We start from the raw sequence: 13,882 nt of genomic DNA on the forward strand, positions 1-13,882 counted from the left end.
AATAGTACACCTTTGTGACAATAATTATAAATAAACAAGTGAATAAATATGATATGTTCTCAGGAGCTGTGAGGCACATTTCATCAATGTGACTCTTACGAAAAAACATTGATCAACTTAAAATTATACTGAGATTTACTTACAGTCCATAAAATGGAATACCTCATATGATGCTTGTATAGACTACTGGTTCCTTGATTAAACCTAAAAGGAACTTCCTATATGAAAAAGATTATATCTCAATTCAGTTGTAGTTGCTAGATGATCTTCTTTATATGTAGAATGGCTTATACTCTATATCCATAAAATAGGAATATAAATAATTCCAACTTGCACATAAGATTGTCATGGTGATTAAATGAGCTATTGAGAGTTAAACTTGGGCCAAACATGCAGTAAGCATTTATTTAAAAATGACTATTGACTACTGTTATTATTTACAGACATCAGTTACAATTTATAGAACTGAAAAATAATGACATGTTTAATTATAATGATTTTAAAATAAAATTCAAATTTATGGTGTCCTGACTTACCTATTCTCTCAATGTAAGCATAATTTCAAAGCTTAAAAATGTTTAATATATACTTCTACAAAGTACTACAGGGTCTAATTAGTTTTAGTTGGTATTAAGCAAAAGAGAAATTTTCTTAAATAACTGATATTTTAGTGCAATCCTCATGTTTTAAAATTGCAGAGATATCTGGTTTTTATTCAAATGCAAATAAATTGCTTTTAAAGATTTTTATGTGACAGTAGTTAGAGTGCCAGATGAAGCACTCTGATGTTGTGTTTCTAAGAAGCATAAAAATAACACAGAAATCACACAAATAATGTGAAAATTCAAAGTCACAAAATCTCTCCCACTTTAAAACACGACCATCCTCCCTAAATCCCGTATGTCCCATCTTCTCTTCTCTTCTTCCTTTCATGGCAAAAGTTCTTTAAAGAGTGCTCTACAGGGCTTCCCTGGTGGCACAATGGTTGAGAATCTGCCTGCCGATGCAGGAGACGCGGGTTCGAGCCCTGGTCTGGGAAGATCCCACATGCCGCAGAGCGGCTAGGCCCGTGAGCCACAACTACTGAGCCTGCGCATCTGGAGCCTGTGCTCCGCAACAAGAGGCCACGACAGTGAGAGGCCCGTGCACTGCGATGAAGAGTGGCCCCCACTTGCCACAACTAGAGAAAGCCCTCACACAGAAATGAAGACCCAACACAGACAAAAATAAAAATAAATAAATTAAAAAAAAAAAAAAAGAATAAGAGTGCTCTACATGTCTGATCTGACTCTCCTTACTTACTCTCCATTCACTTCCTATTGCTGCTGTAACAAATTACTACAGATTTGGTGGCTTAAAACAAGACAAGTTTATTATTTTATGTTGTAGATTAGAAGTCTGGTGTGGGTGTCACTGGGCTAAAATCAAGGTGTCAGCAGAGCTGCACTTATTCTGGAAGTTTTAAGGGAAAGTCTGTTTCCTGCCTTTTCCAGCTTCAAGAGGCTGCCCACATTCCTTGGCTCATGGCCTCTTCCTCCATCTTCTAAGCCAGCAGTGGCAGCTGAGTCACTTCCCACACTGCATCACTCTAACCTCTTCTGTAGGCATAGCTCCATCTGACTCTCCTCTTCTGCCTTCCTCTTCCACTTTTATGGGCCCCCCCAGGGAATCCAGGATAATCTCCCTATTTTAAGGTCAGCTGACTAACAACTTTAATTCCATTTGCAACCTTAATTTCCTTAATTTGTTTGTCATGTAACCCAACATGCTCACAAGTTCTGAGGATGAGAATGTCAGCATCCTTGGGTGGCTGTTATTCTGCCTACCACAGCCTCTATTCACTCCTAAACACAGGGCTGTTCCACTTCCACCCCCATAACACCAGTATAGTCTAAGGTTTAAAACAACCTCATGTTACTAAAGTAAATGGATACTTTGCAGTCCTCATGTTTCTTGACTTTTCAGCTGCACTTTGCAAACCAAGAGAAAGACTATTTCAGGAAGAGCACAGCACAAGAATCATCCCTGTGGGTCCAGCCCAAAGTGAGTCTCCCCCAATGGTTGTGTTAAAGCCACTTAATTTGGGGTAGTTTATTATGCAGAAAAGGCTAATGGATACACTAATAACTTGTAGATCATGCTTGTAACCAAATAATTTGCTCAAGATCACACAGTTATTAAGTGATGAAGCTGGAATTTAAATCCAAGTTCATCTGACTCTCAAATCTAAAGGCCCTGCATGGCCCGCCTTTACTACACTATATTCCCATTTACCTTCCTGTCTTTAGGCTATCACAGACGCTGGGTGAAGCCTTGTGTCTGCAATGTTCATTCCTATCCTCTCCTGTTGCTCCTCTAATTTCTATTTTTCCTCTTAAGTTACACTTTAAATGTCACTTCTCTGGACGGTCTTCCCTAATAACCCAGAATAGACTTAGGTCTTTTCACTAGTAACCTCTGCATTTCCTTCCAACTACTTATTTCAAGGGTTATTACTTAACCGTGTACTAATTTGTTTAATGTCTGTTCCCCTTTTAGATTATAAGGCCCGGAGGACAAGAATCTTGTCTAGGTTGTTTGTTACTCTTATCCAAGCACCTGGCACATAGTAAACAGGCAAGAATTTGTAGCATGAATAAAGAGTTCTACAACTGACAATATCTTGATGCAGTTCACTTGTTGTATCAAAGGGTCAATATCCCAAGAGTCCTCCAAGAAACCTACACAATGAACTTGAAGAATCTGAAGCCATATATTATCTCTTAGGTGAGCCATCATTTATTCCTCTTCTTTCAAGTTCTGCAAGACTCCTATGCTTCTAAGTGGCTCAGTATTAGGCCCATGGACTGTGGGAAAAAGGCTTCACCAAAAGTTTGGCTGAAGTTTATGTCTAGAGAAGTAACAAGTTAGAATGCTCAAGACTTCTATCAATGTGCAATAATTCTAGTACTTTGACACATTAATATGTCCTTTAGAAAATAATTTAAAATTACACTGTTAAAATGCCAGATTCTTTATTGTTCCCTTTTGAAAAAAGTTCTTTTTCTCTATTTTACTAGAATGACATTAATTTAGGTCAAACTTTTTTTATATTAGGGACGTAATTTATGTCTCATTTCAATGACACTTAATTGACACAGATACTTAACAACAGCAAGTAGATTTTGTTTTGTTGTTGTAAGGTTACCCCACCCTCAATAACATTTCTTCTTGGATATAGGATAGCATATGTATGTGTGTGTATGTGTGTGTGTGTGTGTCTGTCTGTCTGTCTCTCTGTGTGTATAGGAAGATGGGTGGAAACTGGAGGAGAGAGAAGGAGCCTTTGAACTAGTAAATTTATTTTTTTAAACAATGAATTAACTTTAAGAACTTGAACTGAAGATCTCCACAAAATTTCCAGGATTCTAACAACTCCCTAAGACAAAACTTTTAATATAGTTGTGACAATATCTCATGGGGCTATCATTAATGATACTGTATTATGAAAGCTGCTAAGAGAGTAGATCTTAAAAGTTCTCATCACAAGAAAAAAAATGTAACTATGTGAGGTGAAGGATGTTAACTTATTGCAGTGATCATTTCACAATATATACATATATCAAATCATTATGTTGGGTACCTTAAACAAATATAATGTTACATGTCAATTATATCTCAATAAGACTAGAAAAAATGTATCTCATGAGATTAACATTAGGGCAAACAGCATCTGCTTTCAATCAAAATTATTACTTTTAAAGTACATATTATTTAATTTACATTTCAAAACAAAAAAAAAATTAGGTGTTCAAAGTCACCTGTAAGTATTTGCAACAATTTTTTCTATTCACACTATTAACATCACTGTTAAGAAGCCACGCTATTAGAGCATTAAGAACACGGCAAGAATTCACTTTGTCGAGAAGAAACATACATTGTTAGTTGGTAAAGGACAGTTTCAGCTGCTCAAGACCTCTACACATTTGACTTGACTTAATGTTGAACCCAGAAACCTCTCTACTGTTTGTAGTTTACGTGCTTCTATTAACAGACGGAGAAACTGAAATCCACTGGAGATACTGAGTTGCATAAGCCTTAGAGTATTACTGAGAACTACAGAAACTTCCTGATAGCTCTATTTTCCATTGAGGATGCAAAAGGATAACCATGTAAGGATCTGGCCAACTTTTTAGGCTATGTCTTGTTCATGCAATCTCACGGAAATCTGCTGGTATGAGAGGAAGTAGCTGAGTTAACTGACAGAAAGAAGGGCTAAAACCTACATCTCCTACTTTCAAAGAAAGAGTCTCTGTTCCGCTTTCACTCTCCAAACACCTACTTCTTTCTAGTAATGTTCTGACTGACCTCTCGTCCTCTAGTCTTTTTATCTCAAATTCTCTTTAGAACTTCTGTTTCATATTTCTTCTTACAGTGGCAGCTTCCAAAGAGCTAACTGCCATTATCCCATATTTCCCCCATCTTTCAGTACCCACCCATCCCCAACCATGCCCTGTTCCTTGGTCTTTTTTTTTTTTTTCCTACAAAATTTTCTGTTCCTTCGGAGACACTTCATGTACATCAATCCCACACATTCTGGTCCTCACTTCCACCTACTCTTCCTCCTCCAGACCACCTAAATCGTGCTTGATTCCTCCCTGTCTGGTGTCTCAAGTGCAGTCTTAATGTGATGGACCACACATACCTGAAGGTAATTTCTTTTTAATGTCATGCCAGAGTCATCTCACTTTTTTTTCTGGTTTTAGCTCAACATTCGAATGGCACCTCTTGCGAATGCATTCCAGGGCATCAAAATCATGACAAAGTTCTGACAAAGACATATCTATTTATCAGTGCTGTGAATTAGTCATATTTACTTCAAAGTGGGGAAGCTCCTTCAGTCACTGTCTGTTTTGCTCTATGCTGTAGAATGCAATGGATCATGAACGATTCTAATTGTTACCATCTCAGCAAGTATCCTCACCCGTGCAATTTCTGAGATGAAATTAATACTTGAAAGCGAAACTTTAATGTCTTAAATACCTTTTAGCTCATGTTGAAAGGGTGACTCATGATGACAGAACTATCTACAAGGCAGGGGTGGCATTCATTATTGAGAATGCTCCTTGGCATCACCTTTATAAATACCTTTGTGATTTGCTTCTTTAGTGTCTTGTGAATTCTGATTAATCTAACAGTTTACACAGTCAGAGATCAGCTGGTGTTTTGACAAAATTACTACTAACAGACATCAGAGGACACCAAAAGAAAAATTGTTTTTTACGGATTATTTTCTACATAGCATTCCTTCCCACTGACAGTTGAAATGAATACGAGTTTTAAGAGCGAGAGAGAGAATAGATGAAAATATTTTTATATTTCTTGTTGTAAGCACGCAGAGAGAGGTACAGAAAAAGTGATAAAAAGAGGTATGGTCTCCATGTTATAATATTTGGAAAGGCTAAAACAATATAAAGGAGAAAACCCATCAAATCTATATGATGCCATTAGATATAAATTAAAACAAAGCCTAAAAAGATATTAATATGTAGAATTAGAAGAAAAAAACATAGATGTGACTTATAACAGATGAATTTACTTCAGGGGTCAACAAATTACAGTCCAGAGACAAAATCTAGTCCACTGCCGCTGACCCCTGATTTAGAGGATAGCAGAAACAATACAAATGGGTGGAAGGCAATTACATCTAAACAAAGAATACTGTGGGAAACAATCATCCGTACTCAGTGCTGAGAGAAATGCTATGTTCCGTATCTGGCAAATGTCAAAGGTAGGCACCTGTCAGAGTAATACCAACACTACAATGATCTTATCATGTGGAGAAGCCTGTGCTAAGGAAGCAGTTTATACCAAAGGAGCAGCCTGGTGAAGAAATCCCCAGTGAGCCACGAATCCTGGTAGCAGCGTGATGGCAGCCTAGACCTGCATCTCCAAGTCTACTCCCGAAGCATCTTAAAGAACAGCAAGAATGACTGTAAACCTCCACAACCTACTCCTTCAGCAAAACTTAGAGCCTAAGAAAACCCATACCCACCAAACAGCATGCGGTGAGCAGGCTGAGAAAGAACAGGGCAGGACACAAGCACTCGCGGGAAGGTAGGAAAATGCAGTAAGACAGCAAGAGATAAATGAAGGTACAAAAATTAACAGCTCTCCACTAGAAGATATGGTTGGAAAGAAGACCCTACTAACAACAGTGACAGATGATTGAATATCTAAGATTAACTTAAGAAATGTGGGTAGGAGGAAAATGATTTAAAAAACTCCTGAAGGTCTCAGAGGAAGAGTTCAACATATGAGAAGACATACCATGTTCTTGAACAGGAATAACCCAAATCATAAAAATGTCAATTCTCCCTACATTTTTTAAAAAATATAAAACAATTGCACTAAAAACACCCTAACAAGTTTCCCCCCCCAAAAACCAGGCAATTTGATTCTAAAGTTCATGTTGAAAATAAACCAACATGATGGGCCCCCAAAAAGCTCTGAAAAATAAGAGAAATGAAAGATAAAAGGGGTGTAGCCTGCCCAGGTATTAAAACTTATTGTAAAACTTTGATAAACTAAAACAGTATGGTAATGGCATATGGTTCAACCAAACAAACAGGTCAGTCAGTCAGTCAGTAAGCAGACCTGAACATATATGAGAATTTAAAATATGAAAAAGGCAGCACCTCAAGTCAGTGTAAACTTGGACTTTTTACTCCATGGTGTTGGGAGGAGTAAACATCCACACAGATGTTCTCCATGCAAAAAATAAAACCATCCAAGTACTGAAAAACACATCAGTGAACTCCTTTATAACCACAGGAGTTGAGGAGATCTTTCTAACTATGACTTAAAATCCATAAGCCATAAAGATAGTTTTTAAATAAATTCTACTATACATAAATTTAAAATTTTTACATGGTAAAAACATCATAAAGTCAGGACAAATGGAAAATGGAAATATTTACTATGTATATCACAAATGTTTAATCTCCCAAAGAGCTCCTAGAAAATTGAGAAGAAAAAATGGGCAAAGGGTACAAACAGACAATTCTCAGAAAAAGACAAATGACCCCCTTAAACATATGAAAAGATGTTCAACCTCACTTAAAAAATGCAGATTAACTCTACACTGAGACACCACCTCATCTACGAGACAGGCAAATATCCAGAAGCTTGAGAATATGCTCTGTGGAGAAATAGATACTCTAATACAATGCTGGTGGGAGTGTAAAATGGTACAACCCCTAAGGAAAAGTATATGCAAAATTACAGATGGCAAAAATATACATCAAGCAATCTCCTTCCAGGAATCAAGCCTACAGTTTTTCCCTATGCAAGTGGGAAATGACATGTACAAGTTGTACCCTGAATCATCAAAATAAAAGACTGGAAACAACCCAAGGATCCAGTCCTAGAGAACTGGTTAAGTATGCTATGGAATGGAATGGAATGCAGGGATAAAGATCTTCCCCATTCTTTTTTATGCAGGGATAAAAAAGAATGGGGAAGATCTTTATGAACTGTTACAGAGTAAACGCTAGGATACACTGCTAAGTGAAAAAAAGAAAGGTCAGAATAGTATCAGTACCTAGAGCAGGCTACCTCTGGTTATGACTGAAGACAGCTGATTATCAGGGACCCTGAAATACAGCACCATTTGAGTTTGCTCTTTAACTTCTAACTTTGAATATTGACAATTAAAGGGACTGCGTCTTGCATTTCCATCAGAAACTGCATCTCAGGGAAACCAAAACATTACAGTAGATGAGAGAAAACCATACTCTTCAGAAGAATGACAACTAATAAATATAGAAGAAATGACAGATTTAGAAAAATCACCATTTTGCAACTCATGATGAAACAGTTGATTTAAACAAAGAATTATGAAGTGTTAAATGTTAAAACCATAAAGTGTCAAAACATCACAGAGATTATTTTCACTTCTAAGGAAAAAAACATAACTCCATTATAAATGGATCAGACTGTCATCTCTGTAATTGCCTTAGCATTACTAACAACCAGTTAATAGGTTCCTCTTGATGTGATATAATATGAAATATGCAACATCACCTATGGTGTGTTCTAGCTAAAATATTTAATGTCAATCTGTCAAGACTTTAGCTCTAATTTCCCAAATACTGGAATTTAGCAGAGGAATAACCTAAAGATACTACAAGATATTTTTTCAGACCGATAAACCAAGGATATAAAAAAGGGAATGTTCCAGATTAAGAGACTTCAAGGACATAACAACCAAGTGAGTGTTCCTGGTTTGGACAAATCAGCTGTAAAGGATATTATGTGACAATGAGTGAAATGTCAATATGAACCTGTATGGTAGATGGCCACAAATTCTTTTCAGTCGCCTCATTAAGAAGTGAAGTCTATTGAGGGTGTGGAGAAAAGAGAACCCTTGGCACTGTTGGTGGGAATGTAAACTGGTGCAGCCCCTATGGAAAACAGTATGGAGCTTCCTCAAAAAATTAAAAATGGAGCGACCATATAATCCAGAAATTCCACTCCTGGGTATTTATCTGAAGAAAACAAAAATACTAACTTGAAAAATTATATGCATCCCCATGTTCACTGCAGCATATAATAGGCAAAATATGGAAACAACCTAAGTGTCCATTAATGAATAAATGACTGAATAAAGAAAATGCTGTGTGTGTGTGCACGTGTGTATTTCTATATATATGTAAAATGGAATATCATTCAGCCATAAAGTAGAATGAAATCTTGCCATTTATGACACTATGGATGAACCTTGAGGGCATTATGCTAAGTGAGATAAGTCGGACAGAGAAAGACAAATACCATATGATCTCACTTTACGTGGAATCTAAAACAAAGAAACAAACAAATCAAGCTCATAGCTAGAGAACAGATTGGTGGCTGACAGAGGTGAGGGGTTGGGGGGATGGGCAAAATGGGTGCAGGGAGTGAAAAGGTATAAACTTCTATCTCTAAAATAAATAAGTTATGGGGATGTAATGTACAGCATGGCGACTACAGTTAATACTACTCGACTGCATATGTGAGAGGCCCTAAGAGAGTAAACCTTCAAAGTTCTCATCACAACCAAAAAAGTTCTGTAACTGTGTGTGACGGATGTTAATGAGACTTACTGTGGGGCTCATTCTGCAATATATACAGGTATCAATTCATTACGTTGTTCACCTGAAACTAATATAATGTTGTATGTCCATTATACTTCAATTAAGAAAATCTTAGGGGCTTCCCTGGTGACTCAGTGGTTAAGAATCCGTCTGCCAATGCAGGGGACACAGGTTCGAGCCCTGGTCCGGGAAGATCCCACATGCCACGGAGCAACTAAGCCTGTGCGCCACAACTACTGAGCCTGCGCTCTAGAGCCCACAAGGCATGACTACTGAGCCTGTGTGCCACAACTACTGAAGCCCGCACGCCTAGAGCCCGTGTGCCACAACTACTGAAGCCTGCGTGCCACAACTACTGAAGCCCGCGTGCCTAGAGCCCATGCTCCACAATAAGAGAAGCCACCGCAATGAGAAGCCTGCGCACTGCAATGAAGAGGGGCCCCTGCTCACCGCAACTAGAGAAAGCCCGTGTGCAGCAACGAAGACCCAATGCAGCCAAAAATAAATAAATTAAATAAATAAATTCATTTTTAAAAAATCTTAAAAAAAAACGTGAAAAGAAGCGAAGTCTATTTCCCTAGTCACTAAATCTGGGTTGGTCTCATGTTAGAAGTGAGGCTCATAGGGGCTTTTGGCAGTACCTGTTAGGCTGAGCCCTGGCTCACGAGCTTCCAGGGAAACAGCACAGGTTAATGTGTCTCTATAGAGCTCATGAAGTCGGTTTAATTCATGCATGAACATGAGTTCATTTTTCATACAGCTTTTTTAGAGACACAAGCCATTGTGCATAATTGACCCAAATCCTTCAGTTCTTGTGTTAGAAAGGTAATCAGTGTGTGTTTTCTCCTCTTAATCCAGTGTGTGCAGTTACACATCTGTCTGTGGATAAACTCATAATGTTCATTGCTTAGTATCTCCTATGAACTGATTCCCAGGGAGGAAAACCAAAAGGGAAACCTCCGATTCCTCTCCTTTCAGCAGATGTGGGGGAGATGGTTGGAGGCTATGGGCTCACCCGTGAAGTTCAGCTGTGTGTGGTGAATTGTTAGCAGTCATGTTCTGACTTGATATGAGGAGGCTCCACATCCACCCCTCTGTGGGGACAAGTGACTTGTGAGATTAACCCTGGGAGGCAGGTGGGTCAGCGTGGAGAACGAGAGAGGCCCTGCCTGGCTGGGGAAGAGGAATCGGTGGTACCAAGAGAGGAGTGGCAGCCCTCCTCCCCTTCCACCTTGAGGAGGAGGTGCCAGGAAGTTGCCCCCTTACCTGAGCTCCAGCTCAGGTGGACTTGCTTTGGGGCCTCTGACACAGAAGCTGGAGCCCTGCCTCTCCACTGCTAAGTGGAATCTGGAATCTCTCATCTACCTCTTAGTCAATCAGTTTCTACATGTGAGAAGCAAGCCTGTGGGCCAGTGTCCTCATACATGCTGTGGCCTTAAAAAATAATTCAGAGGTTCCCTGGAAAACCAGTCCCAGGGTTCCTACAATTGGTAGTTTCTACCTGAACTTTAACTGGTATTGCGTACCCGGATTTTGATCAGTTAGCCTTAATTATACCTTGGCATAATCATTTCTGGTGACCAAATCATAAAGTTCTATCAGGGCACCTGTGTCAGTGGTGCTATGCTGGTCAAAATTTGAGACTTTGAAATAAAAAATTTGTCATATTCATGCCTCAAAAAAAAAAAGAAGTGAAGCTATGTAAGTTCCAGAGCCTGGCCTCGTAAGGCCTTGCAGCCTCTATGTTTGCCTTCCTGGCTGTCTTCATGAGCTGCCCTGAGACTGCCATGATATGAAGAAGCTGATCTACTACTGCACTGGGAGGATGAGAGGCCACGTGAAGAAGAAAAGAGGTGCCCCAACCAACAGCAGCACCAACTTTCAGACACAAGAATGAAACCACATTAGCTCTCAAGCCCAGCCAGCTCTCCAGCTTATAGCCACATGAGCAAGCCAGCCAACCCATAGAACCATGAGCGATCTGCCCAGCCAACCCAGAGAATCATGAGAAAATAAATCATTGCTTAAGCAATGAAATTTTAGAGTGGTTCATTATGCAGCAGTAAATGTGTATCACTGAATATTAAATGAAATGAAAATTTATTAACCAGGAAAGGTGGACATCATTAACTGAAAGAAAACAACAAAAAAAGCTGGTTACAGAGCAGCAAGAAGAACTACAATCCTGCAGCCTGTGGAACAAAAACCACATTCACAGAAAGACAGACAAGATGAAAAGGCAGAGGGCTATGTACCACATGAAGGAACAAGATAAAACCCCAGAAAAACAACTAAATGAAGTGGAGATAGGCAACCTTACAGAAAAAGAATTCAGAATAATGAGAGCAAAGATGATCCAGGACCACGGAAAAAGAATGGAGGCAAAGATTCAGAAGATGCAAGAAATGTTTAACAAAGATCTAGAAGAATTAAAGAACAAACAAACAGAGATGAACAACACAATAACTGAAATGAAAAATACACTAGAAAGAATCAATAGCAGAATAACTGAGGCAGAAGAACGGATAAGTGACCTGCAAGACAGAATGGTGGAATTCACTGCTGCGGAACAGAATAAAGAAAAAAGAATGAAAAGAAATGAAGACAGCCTAACAGACCTCTGGGACAACATTAAATGCAACAACATTCACATTATAGGGGTCCCAGAAGGAGAAGAGAGAGAGAAAGGACCCGAGAAAATATTTGAAGAGACTACAGTCGAAAACTTCCCTAACATGGGAAAGGAAATAGCCACCCAAGTCCAGGAAGTGCAGAGAGTCCCATACAGGATAAACCCGAGGAGAAACATGCCGAGATACATAGTAATCAAATTGGCAAAAATTAAAGACAAAGAAAAATTATTGAAAGCAGCAAGGGAAAAACAACAAATAACATACAAGGGAACGCCCATAAGGTTAACAGCTGATTGCTCAGCAGAAACTCTACAAGCCAGAAGGGAGTGGCATGATATACTTAAAGTGATGAAAGGGAAGAATCTACAACCAAGATTACTCTACCTGGCAAGGATCTCATTCAGATTCGATGGAGAAATCAAAAGCTTTACAGACAAGCAAAAGCTAAGAGAACTCAGCACCACCAAACCAGCTCTACAACAAGTGCTAAAGGAACTTCTCTAAGTGGGAAACACAAGAGAAGAAAAGGACCTACAAAAACAAACCCAAGACAATTAAGAAAATGGTAACAGGACCATGCATATCGATAATTACCTTAAACGGGAATGGATTAAATGCTCCAACCAAAAGACACAGGCTTGCTGAATGGATACAAAAACAAGACCCATATGTATGCTGTCTACAAGAGACCCACTTCAGACCTAGGGACACATTCAGACTGAAAGTGAGGGGATGGAAAAAGATATTCCATGCAAATGGAAATCAAAAGAAAGCTGGAGTAGTAATACTCATATCAGATAAAATAGACTTTAAAATAAAGAATGTTACAAGAGACAAGGAAGGACACTACATAATGATCAAGGGATCAATCCAAGAAGAAGATATAACAATTATAAATATATGTGCACCCAACATAGGAACACCTCAATACATAAGGCAACTGCTAACAGCTATAAAAGAGGAAATCGACAGTAACACAATAATAGTGGGGGACCTTAACACCTCACTTACACCGATGGACAGATCATTCAAACAGAAAATTAACAAGGAAACACAAGCTTTAAATGACACAATAGACCAGATAGATTTAATTCATATTTATAGGACATTCCATCCAAAAACAGCAGATTACACATTCTTCTCAAGTGCGCACAGAACGTTCTCCAGGGTAGATCACATCTTGGGTCACAAATCAAGCCTCAGTAAATTTAAGAAAATTGAAATCATATCAAGCATCTTTTCTGACCACAATGCTATGAGATTAGAAATCAATTACGGGGAAAAAAATGTAAAAAACACAAACACACGGAGGCTAAACAATACGTTACTAAATACCCAAGAGATCACTGAAGAAATCAAAGAGGAAATCAAAAATTACCTAGAGACAAATGACAATGAAAACACGACGATCCAAAACCTATGGGATGCAGCAAAAGCAGTTCTAAGAGGGAAGTTTACAGCTATACAAGTCTACCTCAAGAAACAAGAAAAATCTCAAATAAACAATCTAACCTTACACCTAAAGGAACTAGAGAAAGAAGAGCAAACAAAACCCAAAGTTAGCAGAAGGAAAGAAATCATAAAGATCAGAGCAGAAATAAATGAAATAGAAACAAAGAAAACAATAGCAAAGATCAATAAAACTAAAAGCTGGTTCTTTGAGAAGATAAACAAAATTGATAAACCATTAGCCAGACTCATCAAGAAAAAGAGGGAGAAGACACAAATCAATAAAATTGAAATGAAAAAGGAGAAGTTACAACAGACACCGCAGAAATACAAAGCATCCTGAGAGACTACTACAAGCAACTCTATGCCAATAAAATGGACAACCTGGAAGAAACGGACAAATTCTTGGAAAGGTATAACCTTCCAAGACTGAACCAGGAAGAAATAGAAAATATGAACAGACCAATCACAAGTAATGAAATTGAAACTGTGATTAAAAATCTTCCAACAAACAATAGTCCAGGACCAGATGGCTTCACAGGTGAATTCTATCAAACATTTAGAGAAGAGCTAACACCCATCCTTCTCAAACTCTTCCAAAAAATTGCAGAGGAAGGAACACTCCCATACTCATTCTATGAGGCCACCATGACCCTGATACCAAAACCAGACAAAGATACTACAAAA

General features: G+C 38.5%; 1 protein-coding gene across 1 annotated transcript in view; it reads right to left on the reverse strand.

Annotated features, from left to right (window-relative positions):
* The window catches only part of RPS6KA5 (ribosomal protein S6 kinase A5), a 185,993-nt gene that overhangs the window by 84,610 nt on the left and 87,501 nt on the right, over window positions 1-13,882 (reverse strand).

This window comes from Balaenoptera musculus, chromosome 2, assembly GCF_009873245.2.
Source record: "Balaenoptera musculus isolate JJ_BM4_2016_0621 chromosome 2, mBalMus1.pri.v3, whole genome shotgun sequence".
Classification (NCBI taxonomy): Eukaryota; Metazoa; Chordata; class Mammalia; order Artiodactyla; family Balaenopteridae; genus Balaenoptera; species Balaenoptera musculus.